Source organism: Oncorhynchus kisutch, linkage group LG7 (assembly GCF_002021735.2).
Source record: "Oncorhynchus kisutch isolate 150728-3 linkage group LG7, Okis_V2, whole genome shotgun sequence".
In the NCBI taxonomy this organism is placed as follows: domain Eukaryota; kingdom Metazoa; phylum Chordata; class Actinopteri; order Salmoniformes; family Salmonidae; genus Oncorhynchus; species Oncorhynchus kisutch.
The window spans coordinates 7,021,286-7,030,528 of NC_034180.2; positions in this window are offsets into that span (position 1 = coordinate 7,021,286).

A 9,243-nucleotide genomic window follows, 5' to 3' on the forward strand; every position below is an offset into this window, starting at 1 on the left:
CAGCGATCTAAGGCAGTGCAAGAGGCATCACTACAGTCCCTGGTTTGCATCCAGGCTGTATCACATCCGGCCGTGATTGGGAGTCCCATAGGGCGGCGCATAATTGGTCCAGGTTTGGCCAGGGTAGGCCGTCAATGTAAATAAGAATTTGTTCTTAACTGCATTGCCTAATTAAATAAAGGTAGCATATTTTGTGTGTGCTAGCATAGCCAAAACACTGTCACGTTATTGAAGAGTAACACAATATTTCCCCTCGGATTTTGTTTTTTCTAATGTTCTATTCATAAAATATACTTTTTTTTATAACAAATCAGGTCTGCTGAGATGACATGACCCTGATGTCATGCTTTCATTGGGGAAGAGGTCCAAAAACAACCCCTGCTGTGTCCCTTTCCCCTATAGCCCTCCCATGGCACTGGGTAGTAGTTGGGGGTTGTCTTTAATCAGCTATTTTGTCATCCTCCCCTCTATCAACTGTCATCTCCCATATCTGTTATGTGTATTATTGTTATGAATCCCCCATGGCTGTAGCAAACATTGCCACTCAATAATTTACTTACTCAGTCACACAAGTCAGTCACTGTTGGCTATATTTATACTGATGTACATCAAATCAAATGTACTTGTCACATACACATGGTTAGCAGATGTTAATGCGAGTGTAGCAAATTGCTTGTGCTTCTAGTTCCGACCATGCAGTAATATCTAACAAGTAATGTAACCTAACAATTTCGCAACAACTACCTTATACACACAGGTGTAAAGGAATGAATACGAATATGTACATAAAAATATATGAATGAGTGATGGCATAGGCAAGATGCAGTAGATGGTATAGAGTACAGTATATACATATGAGATGAGTAATGTAGGGTATGTAAGCATTATATAAAGTGGCTAGTGATAAATTTATTACATCAATTTTTCCATTATTAAAGTGGCTGGAGTTGAGTCAGTATGTTGGCAGCAGCCACTCAATGTTAGTGATGGCTGTTTAACAGTCGGATGGCCTTGAGATAGAAGCTGTTTTTCCGTCTCTGGGTCCCCGCTTTGATGCACCTGTACTGACCTCGCCTTCTGGATGATAGCGGGGTGAACAGGCAGTGGCTCGGGTGGTTGTTGTCCTTGATGATCTTTTTGGCCTTCCTGTGACTTCGGGTGGTGTATGTGTCCTGGAGGGCAGGTAGTTTGCACCCGGTGATGCGTTGTGCAGACCTCACTACCCTCTGGAGAATCTTACGGTTATGGGCGGAGCAGTGGCCGTTCCAGGCGGTGATACAGCCCGACAGTCCACCTGGCCGTGCTGCTGCTCCAGTTTCAACTGTTCTGCCTGTGATTATTATTATTTTACCATGCTGGTCATTTATGAACATTTGAACATCTTGGCCATGTTCTGTTATAATCTCCACCCGGCACAGCCAGAAGAGGACTGGCCACCCCACAAAGCCTTGTTCCTCTCTAGGTTTCTTCCTAGATTTTGGCCTTTCTATGGAGTTTTTCCTAGCCACTGTGCTTCTACACCTGCATTGCTTGCTGTTTGGGGTTTTAGGCTGGGTTTCTGTACAGTTGATGTACGAAGGGCTATATAAATTAATTTGATTTGATTTAATTTGACAGGATGCTCTCGATTGTGCATCTGTAAAGGTTTGAGTGTTTTTGGTGGCAAGCCGAATTTCTTCAGCCTCCTGAGGTTGAAGAGGCGCTGCTTCATGTCACTGTGTTCATCAATGCAACAACAACCAAAACATTCTCAAGTCAAGTCCCTCTTACTGTAACTGTTTCTGTTATGAAAACCCCCAGAGCTCACAAGCCTATCTATCATCTGTGGTATGGGATCTTTACAAACAGTCCTTGACCTCAAGCTGTTTGCTGTAAATGGCCTGAATTCTCCAGGTCTTGTGATGACGGGTGAAATATTAAACATGAACGAATGTAACCCTGTACTTGATATTACAGACTGACTGTTCTCTACAAACTGGAGTGTACATCCTTTTAACCCTTTGTTAAATTGTCATTTGAAACAGGCTTGTGTAAATACCTGTTTAAGAGAGACAGTAAACCTAGGCTAGAACAAGTATAGTTGAATATTTACCTTACTGATGTTGATGGAATAAAGTAATTCCATGATTTTCTACTCTATTCTTGCTTAAACACGGTTCTTTCTAAAGATAGAGTAACAACAACAAAAACGTTTTTTTTTAAGTAACAAAATAACAATAAGGCTATATACAGGGGGTACCAGTACCGACTATGCATAGATAATACACAGCGAGTAGCAGCAGCGTAAAAAAAGGGGGCAATGCAAATAGTCTGGGTTGCCATTTGATTAACTGTTCAGCACTCTTATGGCTTGGGGGTAGAAGCTGTTAGGGTGCCTTTTGTACCTAGACTTGGCACTCCTGTACCACTTGCCGTGCGGTAGCAGAAAGAACTTGGCTGGCTGGAGTCTGACAATTTTTAGGGCCTTCCTCTGACACCGCCTGGTTTCGAGATCCTGGATGGCAGGAAGCTTGGCCCCAGTGAAATAAGCCTAAACATGCTTCCTGTTTGCAACAACACAATAAAGTAATATTACAAAAAAATGTGGCAAAGCAATTCACTTTTTGTCCTGAATAAAGTATTGTGTTGTATTGGAATTGCCTCAAACATATTACTAAGTACCACTCTCCATATTTTCAAGCATAGTGGTGGCTGCATCATGTTATGTGTATGCTTGTAATCGTTAAGGAGTCGGTGGGTTTTCAGGATAAAAAAAGAAACTGAATGGAGCTAAACACAGGCAAAATCCTAAGCGGAGATACGACCTGACAGAATGCTCTCGACCTGTAGAAGTTCGTAAGGGTCTAAGGGGCCAAGACAAATTTCTTCAGCCTCCAGAGGTTGAGGAGGCACTGTTGTGCCTCCACCACGCTGTCAGTGTGGAGGGACCATTTCAGCTCCTCAGTGATGTGCACTCCAAGGAACATGGTGCTTTTGAGCCTCTCCATTGCAGCCCATTCTGTTTGGAGGCAGTGAGAAAAGTGGAGGGAGCAAGTGGAGATTCTGGGCAATCAAGGGATCCTGATATACAGTGCCTTTAGATAGTATTCAGACCCCTTGACTTTTTCCACATTTTATTATGTTACAGCCTTATTCTAAAGTTGATTAAATACACAATTGTTCTCTGCAATCTACACACAATACCCCATCATGACAATGCAAAAACAGGTTTTTAGAAATGTTAGCAAATGTATAAATAAAATAACAGAATTACTTTCTTTACATCAGTATTCAGACCCTTGCTATGAGATTTGAAATTGAACTCAGGTGCATCCTGTTTCCATTGATAATTCCCTTGATGTTTCTACAACTTGATTGGAGTCCACTTATGGTAAATTCAATTGATTGGACATGATTTGGAAAAGCATACACCTGTTTATTTAACCCCTGTGTTGTCTTAAGGGTAAAAAATGACACTATGTTTAACAGCAGAGAAAACCCCCTAAATTATATTTTTTTCAACTTGACATTTTATGACTTTTCCAAGAGTGACCCCAACATTAGAAAAAGTGAAACATCGCCTTTGTTCATATTTCCATGAAAGCTGTACACCACCAGGGTACAAAGATTATCTTAGAGTCATTTTTGACTCGACAGTTATAAAATAATTTACACACCACAAAAAACACAAAGACACAGACACACACACGAGAAATTGAGATTGTGTGTTACTGATTGAACTCAGCCAGCAGCTCCTGAAGAGGAAGATCACCATGGTTGGCACAGCTAGAAAGAACAAGAACAAGCTCTTCCCTGAAATCCTCACAAGGGGGAGAGAGGCCTTCTCAACAAAGTTTGCCTTCACCCCCACCACCACTCTAGTTTCCTACCTCCCAAAGAGGAACAAGAATGTGGTCCTCCTGAGCACACTGCACAAAACGGCTGAGATCAGTGATCGTGAGGACAGGAAGCCAGCCGTCATCCTGGACTACAACCACATCAAAGGAGGCATGGACAACCTGGACAAAGTGATTGGAACTTACAGCTGCATGAGGATGACTGCCTGCTGCCCCCAGTCATCTTCCATAACATCATTGATGTGTCCACATACAATGCCTTCGTGATATGGAACAAGATCAACCCTACCTGGATGCTTGATAAGCGGAACAAGAGGAGGGTGTTCCTGGAGCAGCTGGGCAGGGCACTTGTAACCCCACACATTCAAAGAAGGGAGCGCCTCCCCCCACACCAGCCTCTGCAGCGCTTGTGAAAGCTGTTGAGGGGGCTGAATCTTGTCCTGATCCACCTGAGGCTGCAGCTGGGGCAGGCAAGAGGAGGAGATGCCAATTCTGCCACCCAAAGAAGGACTGTAAAACAAATACTATGTGCTGCACATGTGAGAAATACATCTGCAAAGTCCATGCACACACACTTGCATACTGTCCTACATGTGATAATTAGAGTTGATTGATTTATGTTCTTCACATTTTTGTTTTGTATCTATTCTCTTATTTTATTTGTATTTATTCTTGTTGTTTATACACCTTGTGGGTAGGGGCAATGGTTCAAAAAATGGGAGAAGACTAATATTGTGTAGTTGAATTCCTCATTGTACAGTATTTAAGAATATATCACTATGTTGCCAAAAAAGTTCAAGACTTATTGTTCCCTTCAATAAAATGCATTCAAAACTACTTTCTGCACCTTTCTTAGGCTATACAAGTGCTATCTCTTGCTAGAAAATGAAGTAACTTTAGCAATAATAATAATAAACCTTTACTTTAGTAAAGAAAACAATTATGACAGGTGGGTTGTAATAAAAATGAGTGGTGTCCACTGATTAAATGCAGTCTTTCTGCATTGTGAAGAAGGAAACCCCAGATATTCATAAAGTTTGATGAATGACACGTTGTTTATTCATGTAAAATAGATTTGGGGTTTAAAATTCAATTAAGCAGCTTTATTTTAGGGGTTTAGTGAAGGCGGGTCATTTTTTACCCTTAGGACAAGGGGAGTATACAGAATGTTAATAAGACTACACAAGGGTTAAAGTCTCACATAAAAAAACAAGCCATGAGGTCGAAGGAATTGTCCTTAGAGCTCCGAGACAGGATTGCGTCGAGGTTCAGATCTGGGGAAGGGTACCCAAAAATGTATGCTGCATTGAAGGTCCCCAAGAACACAATGGCCTCCATCATTCTTAAATGGAAGAAGTTAGGAACCACCAAGACTCTTCCTAGAGCTGGCCACCCAGTGGCAAAGGGCCTTGGTCAGGGAGATGACCAAGAACCAGCTGGTCAATCTGACAGAGTTCCTCTGTGAAGATGGGAGAAACTCTCAGAAGGACAACCATCTCTGCAGCACTTCACCAATCAGGCCTTTATGGTAGAGTGGCCAGACAGAAGCCACTCCTCAGTAAAAGGCACATGACAGCCCAATTGGAGTTTGCCAAAAGGCACCTAAAGACTCTAAGACCATGAGAAACAAGATTCTCTCATCTCATGAAACCAAGATTGAAATCTTTGGCCTGAATGCCAAGTGCCACATCTGGAGGAAACCTGGCACCATCTCTATGGTGAGTCATGGTGGTGGCAGCATCATGCTGTGGGGATGTTTCTCAGCTGCAGGGACTGGAAGACTAGTCAGGATCGAGGGAAAGATGAACGGAGCAAAGTACAGAGAGATCTACTTCAGAGTGCTCAGGACCTCAGACTGGGGCGAAGGTTCACCTTCCAACAGGACAACAACCCTAAGCACACATCCAAGACAATGTAGGAGTGGCTTCGGGACAAGTCTCTGAATGTCCTTGAGTGGCCCAGCCAGACCCCGGACTTGAACCCGATTGAACATCTCTGGAGAGATCTGAAAATAGCTGTGCAGCAACACTCTCCATCCAACCTGACCGAGCTTAAGAGGATCAGAGAGGAATGGGGGAAACTCCCCAAATACAGGTGTGCCAAGCTTGTAGCGTCATACCCAAGAAGACTCAAGGCTGTAATCGCTGCCAAAGGTGCTACAACAAAGTCCTGTGTAAAGGTTCTGAATACTTATGTAAATTTGGTATTTCAGTTCAGTTTCTATAAATTTGCAAAAATGTCTAAAAACCTTTTTTTGCTTTGTCATTATTGGGTATTGTGTGTAAATTAATGAGGGAAGACAACCATTTAATAGATTTTAGAATAAGGCTGTAATGTAACAGGTGGACTTTGCAGAATTTTTTGTAATGGTCATAAACTGCACAGCACGAACGAAGAAATCAGAGTGCAGCAGAACGCTTTTTGGGGACTCATGGAGTTTACAGCCGAGGCATTGTAAGAAATCCCGTCAAACAACCTCATAGTAGAATAGTTTACCTATTTACCTGGTCGGCTTGTTGTGTGTTCTATGCAGATACAAATATTCCTCTCGAAGCGTACTCAAGTTGCGAGAGGGAAACATGTATTCTGACAGTCAATGCACAGTTCACAGCAGTTCTTAATGCAATCACGGGAAAACAATTTTGAAAGTAGTTCTGGTCTTTGTTTAAAATAAATAAATAGGGGGCTTTCACATTACTATCACGTTTGCTTATCTGGCATCGTTTTACAAATGTAGTTTTACAACCCGTGTTTCAAGCATGGTTTATACGTGGTGGGCCGAAGCCAAAAATAGGAGCGATTTTTTTTGTAGTTGTCATTAAAACATTCTTATGATGCTAATAAAATTCGTTGGCTATTTTTACACATTTTCTCATAAAAAGTATATTTCAACACTGCATGCTCAAACTAATTTGCAGTACATACCACCCGTGAAGAAGGCAGCCAATTGCCTGCTTCTATCTACGACGTGAACACGGCCTTGTGAAAACTCGAGCCACTGTCTGATGAAGAGGAACAGATTTTCGCTAACTTCCGAAAACTGAAATAAGATAAATATCTGTTTTCAAGTGCACTCGAAATATGCCGCATGCAACGTGAATTGTTTTGACCGTATGAAGAGTTAAATTCCGTTGACCATTTAGCCAATTTATTGAAAGCTAGCCAATGTTTGACTAGCTTAGCCAGCTACTGTAAATGTAAATTTGTGTTTCATTATAGTAGCTAGTGATCTCTGTCAGTGAATTACATTTTTGAATTATGTTTTGGCATGATAATGTTTCATTTCAAGTAACTAGCTACAGGCTTAAATGAACAGTAAATCATAAAATTAGCATAGAATCCCAAATAAATGTAGATAGAAAGGTGTGTGTGTGTCATGTATGCTAGAATGGAGGGTTTAAAAACGACAGCAGCATATGCATATTAGCCCATACATATGGTATAGCCAACACATATAGCATACCTTGCAATACAATCTTCTCTAAAAAACAGTTGGACAATGTGCTCTTCAATAAGAAAACCAGAGTTTGATTTCTAAACCAGATGAGTTCTCAAATAGCAGGTGCCCAATACCATGGTGGGCCTGCACAATGTTGGATGCATTGGAATATAAGGTATGGAAAATGATAAAGAGCCTTTAGGATTATACAAAAAGCAGTTGGGAAATGAATGTTTCTATGTTTTGTTTGACTTTCAAATACAAAATGTCAGTGAATGTGAGTATAATTAGGTAGTTCACATTATTAACTTTCCTACTAACCTTCTAAAAGTTGACAGTGCCAAAATCTTGCCAATCCATTCATTATTCTACTAACTATGACTGAGTGTGAAACATGTTTTTCATAATGTACGCTTCATGCGTATACATTTGAACAAACAACACCATCATAAAGTGTTTCACCATTTATTTGTATTCATCTTGAAGAACAATCTGGCCTTAATGGCCATGTACTTTTATCTCCACCTGGGCACAGCCAGAAGAGGACTGGCCACCCCTCAGAGCCTGGTTCCTCTCTAGGTTTCTTCCTAGGTTCCTGCCTTTCTAGGGAGTTTTTCCTAGCCACTGTGCTTCTACATCTGCATTGCTTGCTGTTTGGAGTTTTAGGCTGGGTTTCTGTATAAGCACTTTGTGACATCTGCTGATGTAAAAAGGGCTTTATAAATAAATGTGATTCTTTGATTATTGAGTACGGAGACAAATAGCAAAGGTATCTCAAGCAGTATTTGGAGTATGTAAATATAGTGTAACCTACCAATCAATGTATATCAAGTGCCTTGGAGGGCATAATCTTACAATGTTGCAGTCCAGAAATGAGAGCTTTAGCATCTATGCCAAAAGCCTGGGTCTCTGATGGAGACTGTAGAACTGTCAGACGCATTCTTCAGTATTACCCCTTCTCTCTAGGCGCATGTGTGTGTCCAGTCCCTATAGGCATATTGAAAGGATCCCACCCTGGTCACCAATGTAGCTGACCGATGTACAGAGAGACAAGGACCTTAGCAGAATGCATTCTAAAGCTTGTGTTGTCCAGAGATGAGAACTCTACCGTCTTTTGCAAAAGCCTGGGCTCCTGACAGAGACAATAGAATTGTCCACACTCCATGTTAAAATAGTAATATAAAACAAGTTTGTCACCTGTCAGACGTGAGCTGCTGTCTGAAGAAGAACATCTATAGCTTGCTCCCAAAGACTGAAATAAGATAAATATCTGTTTTTGAGTGCACTTGAAATATGCAGCATGAATTGTTTTGATCGTATGAAGACGTAACTCCATTTACCATTTAGCCAATTTATTGAATGCTAGCCAATGTTTGATTAGTCAAGCCAGCTACTGTAAATGTCAATTTGTGTTTCATTAGCTAGCGATCTCTGTCAGTGAATAGCAGTGTTGGAAAAAGTACCCAATTGTCATACTTCAGTAAAAGTAAAGATACCTTTATAGAAAATTACTCAAGTAGAAGTGAAAGTCACCCAGTAAAGTACTACTTGAGTAAGTCTAAAAGTATTTGGTTTGAAATATACTTAAGTATCAAAAGTAAAATGTAATTGCTAAAATATACTTAAGTATCAAAAGTAAATGTATAAATAATTTCAAATTCCTTATATTAAGCAAACCAGACTGCATTATTTTAATTTACAGATAGCCAGGGGCACCACTCAGACATGATCTACAAACAAAGCATGTGTTTAGTGAGTGATCAGATCAGAGGCAGTAGGAATGATCAGGGATGTTGATAAGTGTGAGAATTTGATCATTTTCATGTCCTGCTAAGCATTCTAAATGTAAAGAGTACATTTTGGGTGTCAGGGAAAATGTATGGAGTAAAAGGTATCTAATTTTCTTTAGGAATGTAGTAAAGTAAAAGTTGTAAAAAATATAAATAGTAAAGTACAGATAGCGTTTTA